The following is a 14,906-nucleotide window of genomic DNA, read 5'->3' as shown; positions in this document are numbered from 1 at the left end:
AGGTAGGATCTCAGTTTTGGTATCAGAGGCATTGAGATATCACATCTCATGCTATCAGAAGGGTCTCAGGATTGGAATGGGAAGGAGTTGGATATCACATCTCATGCTAAAGGGAGGGTCTCAGGTTTGGAAGGGGAAGGATTTGGATATCACATCTCATGTTATAGGAAGGATCTCAGGTTTGGTATTAGAAGCATTGAGATATGACATCTCATGCTATTGGAAGGATCTCAGGTTTGGTATTAGAGGCATTGAGATATCACATCTCATGCTAAAGGGAGGGTCTCAGGTTTGGAAGGGGAAGGATTTGGATATCACATCTCTTATTATAGGAAGGATCACAAGTTTGGTATTAGAAGCATTGAGATATCACATCTCATGCTATCGGAAGGGTCTCACGATTGGAATGGGAAGGAGTTGGATATCACATCTCATGCTATAGGAAGGGTCTCAGGTTTGGAACGGGAAGGAGTTGGATATCACATCTCATGTTATAGGAAGAGTCTCAGGTTTGGTATAAGCATTGAGATATCACATCTCATGCTATAGGAATGGTCTCAGGATTGGAATGGGTAGGAGTTGGATATTACATTCTTGCTATAGGAAGTGTCTCAGGTTTGGAACGGGAATGAGTTGGATATCACATCTCATGTTATAGGAAGGGTCTCAGGTTTGGTATAAGCATTGAGATAGCACATCTCTGCTATCGGAAGTGGCTCAGGATTGGAATGGGAAGGATTTGGATATCACATCTCATGCTATAGGAAGGGTCTCAGGTTTGGTATACGCATGGAGTTATCACTTCTCATGCTATAGGAAGGGTCTCAGGATTGGAATGGGAAGGAGTTGAATATCACATCTCATGCTATAGGAAGGGTCTCAGGTTTGGTATAAGCATGGAGATATCACTTCTCATGCTATAGGAAGGGTCTCAGGATTGGAATGGGAACGGGTTGGATATCACATCTCATGTTATAGGAAGGATCTCAGGTTTGGTATTAGAAACATTGAGATATCACATCTCATGCTATCAGAAGGGTCTCAGGATTGGAATGGGAAGGAGTTGGATATCACATCTCATGCTAAAGGGAGAGTCTCAGGTTTGGAAGGGGAAGCATTTGGATATCACATCTCATGTTATCGGAAGGATCTCAGGTTTGGTATTAGATGTATTGAGATATCATATCTCATGCTATAGGAAGGGTCTCAGGACTGGAATGGGAAGGAGTTGGATATCACATCTCATGCTAAAGGAAGGGTCTCAGGTTTGGTAGAAGCATTGAGATATCACATCTCATGCTATAGGAAGGGTCTCAGGATTGGAATGGGAAGGACTTAGATATCACATATCATGCTATAGGGAGGGTCTCAGTTTTGATATTAGAAGCATTGAGATATCACATCTCATGCTATCGGAAGTGTCTCAGGATTGGAATGGGAAGGAGCTGGATATCACATCTCAATCTAAAGGAAGGGTCTCAGGTTTGGAACGGGAAGGAGTTGGATATCACATCTCATGTTATAGGAAGGGTCTCAGGTTTGGTATAAGCATTGAGATATCACATCACTGCTATCGGAAGTGTCTCAGGAGTGGAATGGGAAGGAGTTGGATATCCCATCTCATGTTATAGGACAGGTCTCAGGTTTGTTATTAGAATCATTGAGATATCATATTGCATGCTGTAGGAAGGGTCTAAGGATTGGAATGGGAAGGACTTGGATATCACATATCATGCTATAGATAGGCTCTCAGGTTTGGAACGGGAAGGAGTTGGATATCACATTTCATGTTAGAGGAAGGATCTCAGGTTTGGTATTAGAAGCATTGAGATATCACATCTCATGCTATAGGAAGGGTCTCAGGATTGGAATGGGAAGGACTTTGATATCACATCTCATGCTATAGATAGGCTCTCAGGTTTGGAAAGGGAAGGAGTTGGATATCACATCTCATGGTATAGGAAGGGTCTCAGGATTGGAATGGGAAGTAGTTGGATATCACATCTCATGCTATAGGAAGGGTCTCAGGTTTGGTATAAGCATTGAGATATCACATCTCATGCTATAGGACGTTTCTCAGGATTGGAATGGAAGGAGTTGGATATCACATCTCATGTTATAGGAATGATCTCAGGTTTGGTATTAGAAGCATCGAGACATCACATCTCATGCTATAGGAAGGGTCTCAGGATTGGAATGGGAAGGAGTTGGATATCACATCTCATGCTATAGGAAGGGTCTCAGGTTTGGTATAAGCATTGAGATATCACATCTCATGCTATAGGAAGGGTCTCAGGATTGGAATGGGAAGGAGTTGGATATCACATCTCATGCTAAAGGGAGGGTCTCAGGTTTGGAAGGGGTAGGATTTGGATATCACATCTCATGTTATAGGAAGGATCACAGGTTTGGTATTAGAAGCATTGAGATATCACATCTCATGCTATCGGAAGGGTCTCAGGATTGGAATGGGAAGGAGTTGGATATCACATCTCATGCTATAGGAAGGGTCTCAGGTTTGGAACGGGAAGGAGTTGGATATCCCATCTCATGTTATAGGACGGGTCTCAGGTTTGGTATTAGAAGCATTGAGATATCACATTGCATGCTGTAGGAAGGATCTCAGGTTTGGAATGGGAAGGAATTGGATATCACATCTCATGTCATAGGAAGTATCTCAGGTTTGGTATTAGAAGCATTGAGATATCACATCTCATGCTATAGGAATGGTCTCAGGATTGGAATGGGTAGGAGTTGGATATGACATTCTTGCTATAGGAAGGGTCTCATGTTTGGAATGGGAAGGAGTTGGATATCACATATGCTATAGGAAGGGTCTCAGGTTTGGAACGGGAAGGAGTTGGATATCCCATCTCATGTTATAGGACGGGTCTCTGGTTTGGTATTAGAATCATGAGATATCACATCGCATGCTGTAGGAAGCGTCTAAGGATTGGAATGGGATGGACTTGGATATCACATCTCATGCTATAGGTAGGCTCTCAGGTTTGGTATAAGCATTGAGATATCACATCTCATACTATAGGAAGGGTCTCAGGATTGGAATGGGAAGGATTTGGATATCACATCTCATGCTATAGGAAGGGTCTCAGGTTTGGTATAAGCATGGAGATATCACTTCTCATGCTATAGGAAGGGTCTCCGGATTGGTATAAGCATTGAGATATCACATCTCTGCTATCGGAAGGGTCTCAGGATTGGAATGGGAAGGAGTTGGATATCCCATCTCGTTATAGGAGGGGTCTCAGGTTTGGTATTAGAAGCATTGAGATATCACATCTCATGGTATAGGACGGGTCTCAGAATTGGAATGGGAAAGAGTTGGATATCACATCTCAAGCTATAGGAAGGGTCTCAGGATTGAAATGGGTAGGACTTGGATATCACATCTCATGTTATAGGAAGGGTCTCAGGTTTGGTATTAGAAGCATTGAGATATCACATCTCATGCTATAGGAAGGGTCTCAGGATTGGAATGGGAAGGACTTGGATATCACATCTCATGTTATAGGAAGGGTCTCAGGTTTGGTATTAGAAGCATTGAGATATCACATCTCATGCTATAGGAAGGGTCTCAGAATTGGAATGGGAAGGAGTTGGATATCACATCTCAAGCTATAGGAAGGGTCTCAGGATTGGAATGGGAAGTAGTTGGATATTACATCTCATGTTATGGGAAGGATCTCAGGTTTGGTATTAGAAGCATTGAGATATCACATCTCATGCTATCGGGAGGATCTCAGGTTTGGTATTAGAGGCATTGAGATATCACATCTCATGCTATCAGAAGGGTCTCAGGATTGGAATGGGAAGGAGTTGGATATCCCATCTCATGCTATAGGAAGGGTCTCAGGTTGGAATGGGAAGGAGTTGGATATCACTTCTCATGTTTTAGGAAGGGTCTCAGGATTGGAATGGGAAGGACTTGGATATCACATCTCATGCCATGTATGGGTCTCAGGTTTTGTAGAAGCATTGGGATATCACATCTCATGCTATCGGAAGGGTATCAGGATTGGATTTGGAAGGAGTTGGATATCCCATCTCATGCTATAGGAAGGGTCTCAGGTTGGAATGGGAAGGAGTTGGATATCACTTCTCATGTTTTAGTAAGGGTCTCAGGATTGGAATGGGAAGGACTTGGATATCACATCTCATGCTATAAGAAGGCTCTCAGGTTTGGAAGGGGAAGGAGTTGGATATCACATTTCATGTTAGAGGTAGGATCTCAGGTTTGGTATTAGAGGCATTGAGATATCACATCTCATGCTATCAGAAGGATCTCAGGATTGGAATGGGAAGGAGTTGGATATCACATCTCATGCTAAAGGGAGGGTCTCAGGTTTGGAAGGGGAAGGATTTGGATATTACATCTCATGTTATGGGAAGGATCTCAGGTTTGGTATTAGAAGCATTGAGATATCACATCTCATGCTATCGGGAGGATCTCAGGTTTGGTATTAGAGGCATTGAGATATCACATCTCATGCTATCAGAATGGTCTCAGGATTGGAATGGGAAGGAGTCGGATATCACATCTCATGCTAAAGGGAGGTTCTCAGGTTTGGTATTAGAAGCATTGAGATATCACATCTCATGTTATAGGAAGGATCTCAGGTTTGGTATTAGAAACATTGAGATATCACATCTCATGCTATCAGAAGGGTCTCAGGATTGGAATGGGAAGGAGTTGGATATCACATCTCATGCTAAAGGGAGAGTCTCAGGTTTGGAAGGGGAAGGATTTGGATATCACATCTCATGTTATCGGAAGGATCTCAGGTTTGGTATTAGAAGTATTGAGATATCATATCTCATGCTATAGGAAGGGTCTCAGGACTGGAATGGGAAGGAGTTGGATATCACATCTCATGCTAAAGGAAGGGTCTCAGGTTTGGTAGAAGCATTGAGATATCACATCTCATGCTATAGGAAGGGTCTCAGGATTGGAATGGGAAGGACTTAGATATCACATATCATGCTATAGAGAGGGTCTCAGTTTTGATATTAGAAGCATTGAGATATCACATCTCATGCTATCGGAAGTGTCTCAGGATTGGAATGGGAAGGAGCTGGATATCACATCTCATGCTAAAGGAAGGGTCTCAGGTTTGGAACGGGAAGGAGTTGGATATCACATCTCATGTTATAGGAAGGGTCTCAGGTTTGGTATAAGCATTGATATATCACATCTCTGCTATCGGAAGTGTCTCAGGAGTGGAATGGGAAGGAGTTGGATATCCCATCTCATGTTATAGGACGGGTCTCAGGTTTGTTATTAGAATCATTGAGATATCATATTGCATGCTGTAGGAAGGGTCTAAGGATTGGAATGGGAAGGACTTGGATATCACATCTCATGCTATAGATAGGCTCTCAGGTTTGGAACGGGAAGGAGTTGGATATCACATTTCATGTTAGAGGAAGGATCTCAGGTTTGGTATTAGAAGCATTGAGATATCACATCTCATGCTATATGAAGGGTCTCAGGATTGGAATGGGAAGGACTTGGATATCACATCTCATGCTATAGATAGGTTCTCAGGTTTGGAAAGGGAAGGAGTTGGATATCACATCTCATGGTATAGGAAGGGTCTCAGGATTGGAATGGGAAGTAGTTGGATATCACATCTCATGCTATAGGAAGGGTCTCAGGTTTGGTATAAGCATTGAGATATCACATCTCATGCTATAGGACGGGTCTCAGGATTGGAATGGAAGGAGTTGGATATAAAATCTCATGTTATAGGAAGGATCTCAGATTTGGTATTAGAAGCATTAAGACATCACATCGCATGCTATAGGAAGGGTCTCAGGATTGGAATGGGAAGGAGTTGGATATCACATCTCATGCTATATGAAGGGTCTCAGGTTTGGTATAAGCATTGAGATATCACGATGTGATATCTCAATGCTTATACCAAACCTGAGACCCTTCCTATAGCATGAGATGTGATATCCAACTCCTTCCCATTCCAATCCTGAGACCCTTCCTATAGCATGAGATGTGATGTCTCAATGCTTCTAATACCAAACCTGAGATCCTTCCAATAACATGAGATGTGATATCCAACTCCTTCCCATTCCAATCCTGAGACCCTTCCTATAGCATGAGATGTGATATCTCAATGCTTATACCAAACCTGAGACCCTTCCTATAGCATGAGATGTGATATCCAACTCCTTCCCATTCCAATCCTGAGACCCTTCCTATAGCATGAGATGTGATATCTCAATGCCTCTAATACCAAACCTGAGATCCTTCCTCTAACATGAAATGTGATATCCAACTCCTTCCCTTTCCAAACCTGAGACCCGTCCTATAACATGAGATGGGATATCCAACTCCTTCCCATTCCAATCCTGAGACACTTCTGATAGCAGAGATGTGATATCTCAATGCTTATACCAAACCTGAGACCCTTCCTATAACATGAGATGTGATATCCAACTCCTTCCCGTTCCAAAGCTGAGACCCTTCCTATAGCATATGTGATATCCAACTCCTTCCCATTCCAAACATTAGACCCTTCCTATAGCAAGAATGTAATATCCAACTCCTACCCATTCCAATCCTGAGACCATTCCTATAGCATGAGATATGATATCTCAATGCTTCTAATACCAAACCTGAGATCCTTCCTATGACATGAGATGTGATTTCCAATTCCTCCCCATTCCAAACCTGAGAACCTTCCTACAGTATGCAATGTGATATCTCAATGGTTCTAATACCAAACCTGAGACCAGTCCTATAACATGAGATTGGATATCCAACTCCTTCCCCTTCCAAACCTGAGACCCTTCCTATAGCATGAGATGTGATATCCAACTCCTTCCCATTCCCATCCTGAGACCCTTCCTATAGCATGAGATGTGATATCTCAATGCTTATACCAAACCTGAGACCCTTCCTATAGCATGAGATGTGATATCCAACTCCTTCCCATTCCAATCTTGAGACCCTTTCTATAGCATGAGATGTGATGTCTCAATGCTTATACCAAACCTGAAACTCTTCCTATAACATGAGATGTGATATCCAACTCCTTCCCTTTCCAAACCTGAGAGCCTACCTATAGCATGAGATGTGATATCCAAGTCCTTCCCATTCCAATCCTTAGACCCTTCCTACAGCATGCAATATGATATCTCAATGATTCTAATAACAAACCTGAGACCCGTCCTATAACATGAGATGGGATATCCAACTCCTTCCCATTCCAATCCTGAGACACTTCCGATAGCAGAGATGTGATATCTCAATGCTTATACCAAACCTGAGACCCTTCCTATAACATGAGATGTGATATCCAACTCCTTCCCGTTCCAAACCTGGGACCCTTCCTATAGCATATGTGATATCCAACTCCTTCCCATTCCAAACATGAGACCCTTCCTATAGCAAGAATGTAATATCCAACTCCTTCCCATTCCAATCCAGAGACCATTCCTATAGCATGAGATGTGATATCTCAATGCTTCTAATACCAAACCTGAGATCCTTCCTATGACATGAGATGTGATATCCAATTCCTCCCCATTCCAAACCTGAGAACCTTCCTCCAGCATGCAATGTGATATCTCAATGCTTCTAATACCAAACCTGAGACCAGTCCTATAACATGAGATTGGATATCCAACTCCTTCCCCTTCCAAACCTGAGACCCTTCCTATAGCATGAGATGTGATATCCAACTTCTTCCCATTCCAATCCTGAGACCCTTCCTATAACATGAGATGTGATGTCTTAATGCTTCTAATACCAAACCTGAGATCTTTCCTATAACATGAGATGTGATATCCAACTCCTTCCCATTCCAATCCTGAGACCCTTCCTATAGCATGAGATGTGATATCTCAATGCTTATACCAAACCTGAGACCCTTCCTATAGCTTGAGATGTGATATCCAACTCCTTCTCATTCCAATCCTGAGACCCTTCCGATAGCATGAGATGTGATATCCCAAATGCTTCTACCAAACCTGAGACCCATACTATGGCATGAGATGTGATATCAAACTCCTTCCCATTCCAATCCTGAGATCCTTCCTATAGCTTGAGATGTGATATCCAACTCCTTCCCATTCCAATTCTGAGACCCTTCCTATACCATGAGACTTGATATCTCAATGTTTCTAATACCAAACCTGAGACCCGTCCTATAACATGAGATGTGATATCCAAATCCTTCCCCTTCCAAACCTTAGACTCTTCCTTTATCATGAGATGTGATATCCAACTCCTTCCCATTCCAATCCTGAGACCCTTCCGATATCATGAGATTTGTTATCTCAATGGTTCTAATATCAAACTTGAGACCCTCCCTATAGCATGAGATGTGACATCCAAGTCCTCCCCATTCCAATCCTGAGACCCTTCCTATAGCATGAGATGTGATATCTCAATGCTTCTAATACCAAACCTGAGACCCTTCCTATAACATGAGATGGGATATCCAACTCCTTCCCATTCCAATCCTGAGACCCTTCCGATAGCAGAGATGTGATATCTCAATGCTTATACCAAACCTGAGACCCTTCCTATGGCCTGAGATGTCATATACAACTCCTTCCCATTCCAATCCTGAGACCCTTCCTATAGCATGAGATGTGATATCTCAATGCTTATACCAAATCTGAGACCCTTCCTATAGCATGAGATGTGATATCCAACTCCTTACAATTCCAATCCTGAGACCCTTCCTATAGCATGAGATGTGATGTCTCAATGCTTCTAATACCAAACCTGAGATCCTTCCTATAACATGAGATGTGATATCCAACTCCTTCCCATTCCAATCCTGAGACCCTTATGATAGCATGAGATGTGATATCTCAATGCCTCTAATACCAAACCTGAGATCCTTCCGATAGCATGAGATGTGATATCGCAATGCTTCTAATACCAAACCTGAGATCATTCCTATAACATGAGATGTGATTTCCAAATCCTTCCCCTTCCAAACCTGAGACCCTCCCTTTAGCATGAAATGTGATATCCAACTCCTTCCCATTCCAATCCTGAGACCCTTCTGATAGCATGAGATGTGATATCTCAATGCCTCTAATACCAAACCTGAGATCCTACCTCTAACATGAAAAGTGATATCCATCTCCTTCCCTTTCCAAACCTGAGACCCTGCCTATAGCATGAGATGTGATATCCAAGTCCTTCCCATTCCAATCCTGAGACCCTTCCTATAGCATGTGATATGATATCTCAATGCTTATACCAAACCTGAGACCCTTCCTATGGCATGAGATGTCACATACAACACCTTCCCATTCCAATCCTGAGACCCTTCCTATAGCATGAGATGTGATATCTCAATGCCTCTAATACCAAACCTGAGATCCTTCCGATAGCATGAGATGTGATATCTCAATGCTTCTAATACCAAACCTGAGATCATTCCTATAACATGAGATGTGATTTCCAAATCCTTCCCCTTCCAAACCTGAGACCCTCCCTTTAGCATGAAATGTGATATCCAACTCCTTCCCATTCCAATCCTGAGACCCTTCTGATAGCATTAGATGTGATATCTCAATGCCTCTAATACCAAACCTGAGATCCTACCTCTAACATGAAATGTGATATCCATCTCCTTCCCTTTCCAAACCTGAGACCCTGCCTATAGCATGAGATGTGATATCCAAGTCCTTCCCATTCCAATCCTGAGACCCTTCCTATAGCATGTGATATGATATCTCAATGCTTATACCAAACCTGAGACCCTTCCTATGGCATGAGATGTCACATACAACTCCTTCCCATTCCAATCCTGAGACCCTTCCTATAGCATGAGATGTGATATCTCAATGCTTATACCAAACCTGAGACCCTTCCAATAGCATGAGATGTGATATCCAACTTCTTCCCATTCCAATCCCGAGACCCTTCCTATAACATGAGATGTGATGTCTCAATGCTTCTAATACCAAACCGGAGATCTTTCCTATAACATGAGATGTGATATCCAACTCCTTCCCATTCCAATCCTGAGACCCTTTCTATAGCATGAGATGTGATATCTCAATGCTTATACCAAACCTGAGACCCTTCCTATAGCTTGAGATGTGATATCCAACTCCTTCCCATTCCAATCCTGAGACCCTTCCTATAGCATGAGATGTGATATCTCAAGGCCTCTAATACCAAACCTGAGATCCTTCCTCTAACATGAAATGTGATATCCAACTCCTTCCATTCCAAACCTGAGAGCCTTCCTATAGCATGAGATATGATATCCAAGTACTTCCCATTCCAATCCTGAGACCCTTCCTATAACATGAAATGTGATATCCAACTCCTTTCCATTCCAACCTGAGACCCTTCCTATAGCATGAGATGGGATATCCAACTCCTTCCAAATCCAATACTGATACCCTTCCGATAGCATGAGATGTGATATCCCAATGCTTCTCCCAAACCTGAGACCCATAGTATGGCATGAGATGTGATATCAAACTCCTTCACATTCCAATCCTGAGACCCTTCCTATAGCTTGAGATGTGATATCCAACTCCTTCCCATTCCAATTCTGAGACCCTTCTTATACCATGAGACTTGATATCTCAATGCTTCTAATACCAAACCTGAGACCCGTCATATAACATGAGATGTGATATCCAAATCCTTCCCCTTCCAAACCTTAGACCCTTCCTTTATCATGAGATGTGATATCCAACTCCTTCCCATTCCAATCCTGAGACCCTTCCGATATCATGAGATTTGTTATCTCAATGCTTCTAATATCAAACTTGAGACCCTCCCTATAGCATGAGATATGACACATCCAAGTCCTTCCCATTCCAATCCTGAGAGCCTACCTATAGCATGAGATGTGATATCCAAGTCCATCCCATTCCAATCCTTAGACCCTTCCTACAGCATGCGATGTGATATCTCAATGATTCTAATACCAAACCAGAGACCCGTCCTATAACATGAGATCGGATATCCAACTCCTTCCCATTCCATTCCTGAGCCACTTCCGATAGCAGAGATGTGATATCTCAATGCATATACCAAACCTGAGACCCTTCCTATAACATGAGATGTGATATCCAACTCCTTCCCGTTCCAAACCTGAGACACTTCCTATAGCATATGTGATATCCAACTCCTTCCCATTCCAAACATGAGACCCTTCCTATAGCAAGAATGTAATATCCAACTCCTACCCATTCCAATCCTGAGACCATTCCTATAGCATGAGATGTGATATATCAATGCTTCTAATACCAAACCTGAGATCCTTCCTATGACATGAGGTGTGATATCCAAATCCTTCCCATTCCAATCCCGAGACCCTTCCTATAGCAAGAGATGTGATATGCAAATCCTTCCCATTCCAATCCTGAGACCCTTCCTATAACATGAGATGTGATATCCAACTCCTTCAGATTCCAACCTGAGACACTTCCTATAGCATGAGAAGGGATATCCAACTCCTTCCCAATCCAATCCTGAGACCCTTCAGATAGCAGAGATGTGATATCTCAAAGCTTATACCAAACCTGAGACCCTTCCTATGGCATGAGATGTGATATCCAACTCCTTGCCATTCAAATCCTGAGACCCTTCCTATAGTATGAGATGTGATATCTCAATGCTTCTACCAAACCTGAGACCCTTCCTTTAGCATGAGATGTGATATCCAAATCCTTCACATTCCAATCCTGAGACCCTTCCTATAGCATGAGATGTGATATGTCAATGCTTCTAATACCAAACCTGAGATCTTTCCTATAACAAGAGCTGTGATATCCAATTCCTTCCCATTCCAAACCTGAGACCCTTCCTATTGGATGAGATGTGATATCCAACTCCTTCCCATTCCAACCCTGAGACCCTTCCTATACCATGAGATGTGATATCTCAATGCTTCTAATACCAAACCTGGGACCCGTCCTATAACATTAGATATGATATCCAAATCCTTCCCCTTCCAAACCTGAGACTCTTCCTTTAGCATGAGACGTGATATCCAAATACTTCCGATTCCAATCCTAAAACCCTTCCTATAGCATGAGATGTGATATCTCAATGTTTCTAATAAAAAACCTGAGACCCTTCCTATAGCAAGAGATGTGATATCCAAATCCTTCCCATTCCAATCCTGAGACCCTTCCTATAACATGAGATGTGATATCCAACTCCTTCCCATTCCAACCTGAGACCCTTCCTATAGCATGAGAAGGGATATCCAACTCCTTCCCAATCCAATCCTGAGATCCTTCCGATAGCAGAGATGTGATATCTCAATGCTTATACCAAACCTGAGACCCTTCCTATGGCATGAGATGTCAAATACAACTCCTTCCGATTCCAATGCTGAGACCCTTCCTATAGCATGAGATGGGATATCTCAATGCTTATACCAAACCTGAGACCCTTCCTATAGCATGAGATGTGGTATCCAACTCCTTCCGATTCCAATCCTGAGACCCTTCCTATAGCATGAGATGTGATATCTCAATGCTTCTAATACCAAACCTGAGATCCTTCCTATAACATGAGATGTGATATCCAACTCCTTCCCATTCCAAACCTGAGACCCTTCCGATAGCATGAGATGTGATATCAAACTCCTTCCCATTCCAATCCTGAGATAGCTTGAGATGTGATATCCAACTCCTTCCCATTCCAATCCTGAGATCCTTCCTATACCATGAGATGTGATATCTCAATGCTTCTAATACCAAACCTGACACCCGTCCTAAAACATGAGATGTGAGATCCAAATCCTTCCCCTTCCAAACCTGAGATCTTTCCTTTAGCATGAGATGTGATATCCAACTCCTTCCCATTCCAATCCTGAGACCCTTCCTATAGCATGATATGTGATATCACAATGCTTCTAATACCAAACCTGAGATCCTTCCTATAACATGAGATGTGTATCCAACTCCTTCCCATTCCAAACCTGAGACCCTTCCTTTAGCATGAGATGTGATATCCAAATCCTTCACATTCCAATCCGGAGACCCTTCCTATAACATGAGATGTGATATCCAACTCCTTCATAATCCAATCCTGAGACTCTTCCGATAGCATGAGATGTGATATCTCAATGCTTCAAAAACCAAACATGAGAACCATCCTATAACATGAGATGTGAAATCCAAATCCTTCCCTTCCCAAACCTGAGACTCTTCCTATAGCATGAGATGTGATATCTCAATGCTTCTACCAAACCTGAAACCCTTCCTATAGCATTTGATGTGATATCCAACTCCTTCCCATTCCAATCCTGAGACACTTCCTATAGCATGAGATGTGATATCACAATGCTTCTAATACCAAACCTGAGACTCATCCTATAACACAAGATGTGATATCCAAATCCTTCCCCTTCCAAACCTGAGACCCTTCCTTTAGCATGAGATGTGATATCCAGCTCCTGCCATTCCAATCCTGAGACCCTTCCGATAGCATGAGATGTGATATCTCAATGCTTCTAATATCAAAACTGAGACCCTCCCTATAGCATGAGATGTGATACCTAAGTCCTTCCCATTCCAATCCTGAGACCCTTCCGTTAGCAGAGATGTGATATTTCAATGCTTATACCAAACCTGAGACCCTTCCTATAGCATGAGATGTGATATCCAACTCCTTCCGATTCCAATCCTGAGACCCTTCATATAGCATGAATTGTGATATCGCAATGCTTCTACCAAAACTGAGACCCTTCCTTTAGCATGAGATGTGATATCCAACTCCTTCCCATTCCAATCCTGAGACCCTTCCGATAGCAGAGATGTGATATCTCAATGCTTATACCAAATCTGAGACCCTTCCAATGGCATGAGATGTCATATACAACTCCTTCCCATTCCAATCCTGAGACCCTTCCGATAGCAGAGATGTGATATCTCAATGCTTATACCAAACCTGAGACCCTTCCAATGGCATGAGATGTCATATACAACTCCTTCCCATTCCAATCCTGAGACCCTTCCTATAGCATGAGATGTGATATCTCAATGCTCATACCAAACCTGAGACCCTTCCTATAGCATGAGATGTGATATCCAACTCCTTCCCATTCCAATCCTGAGACACTTCCTATAACATGAGATGTGATGTCTCAATGCTTCTAATACCAAACCTGAGATCCTTCCTATGGCATGAGATGTCATATAAAACCCCTTCCCATTCCAATCCTGAGACCCTTCCTATAACACTAGATGTGATATCCAAATCCTTCCCCTTCCAAACCTGAGACCCTCCCTTTAGCATGAGATGTGATATCCAACTCCTTCCCATTCCAATCCTGAGACCCTTCTGATAGCATGAGATGTGATATCTCAATGCCTCCTACCAAACCTGAGATCCTACCTCTAATATGAAATGTGATATCCAACTCCTTCCCCTTCCAAACCTGAGAGCCTTCCTATAGCATGAGATGTGATATCGAAGTATTTCCCATTCCAATCCTGAGACCCTTCCTATAACATGAGATGTGATATCCAACTCCTTCCCATTCCAAACTGAGACCCTTCCTATTGCATGAGATGGGATATCCAACTACTTCCAAATCCAATCCTGATACCCTTCCGATAGCATGAGATGTGATATCTCAATCCCTCTAATACCAAACCTGAGATCCTTCCGATAGCATAAGATGTGATATCTCAATGCTTCTAATACCAAACCTGAGATCCTTCCTATAACATGAGATGTGATATCAAAATCCTTCCCCTTCCAAACCTGAGACCCTCCCTTTAGCATGAGATGTGATATCCAACTCCTTCCCATTCCAATCCTGAGACCCTTCTGATAGCATGAGATGTGATATTCAATGCCTCTAATACCAAACCTGAGATCCTACCTCTAACATGAAATGTGATATCCAACTCCTTCCCTTTCC

This window comes from Ambystoma mexicanum, chromosome 11, assembly GCF_040938575.1.
Source record: "Ambystoma mexicanum isolate Mex_15411 chromosome 11, UKY_AmexF1_1, whole genome shotgun sequence".
NCBI classification, from domain to species: Eukaryota; Metazoa; Chordata; class Amphibia; order Caudata; family Ambystomatidae; genus Ambystoma; species Ambystoma mexicanum.
Note: the sequence above shows the minus strand (reverse complement) of the source record.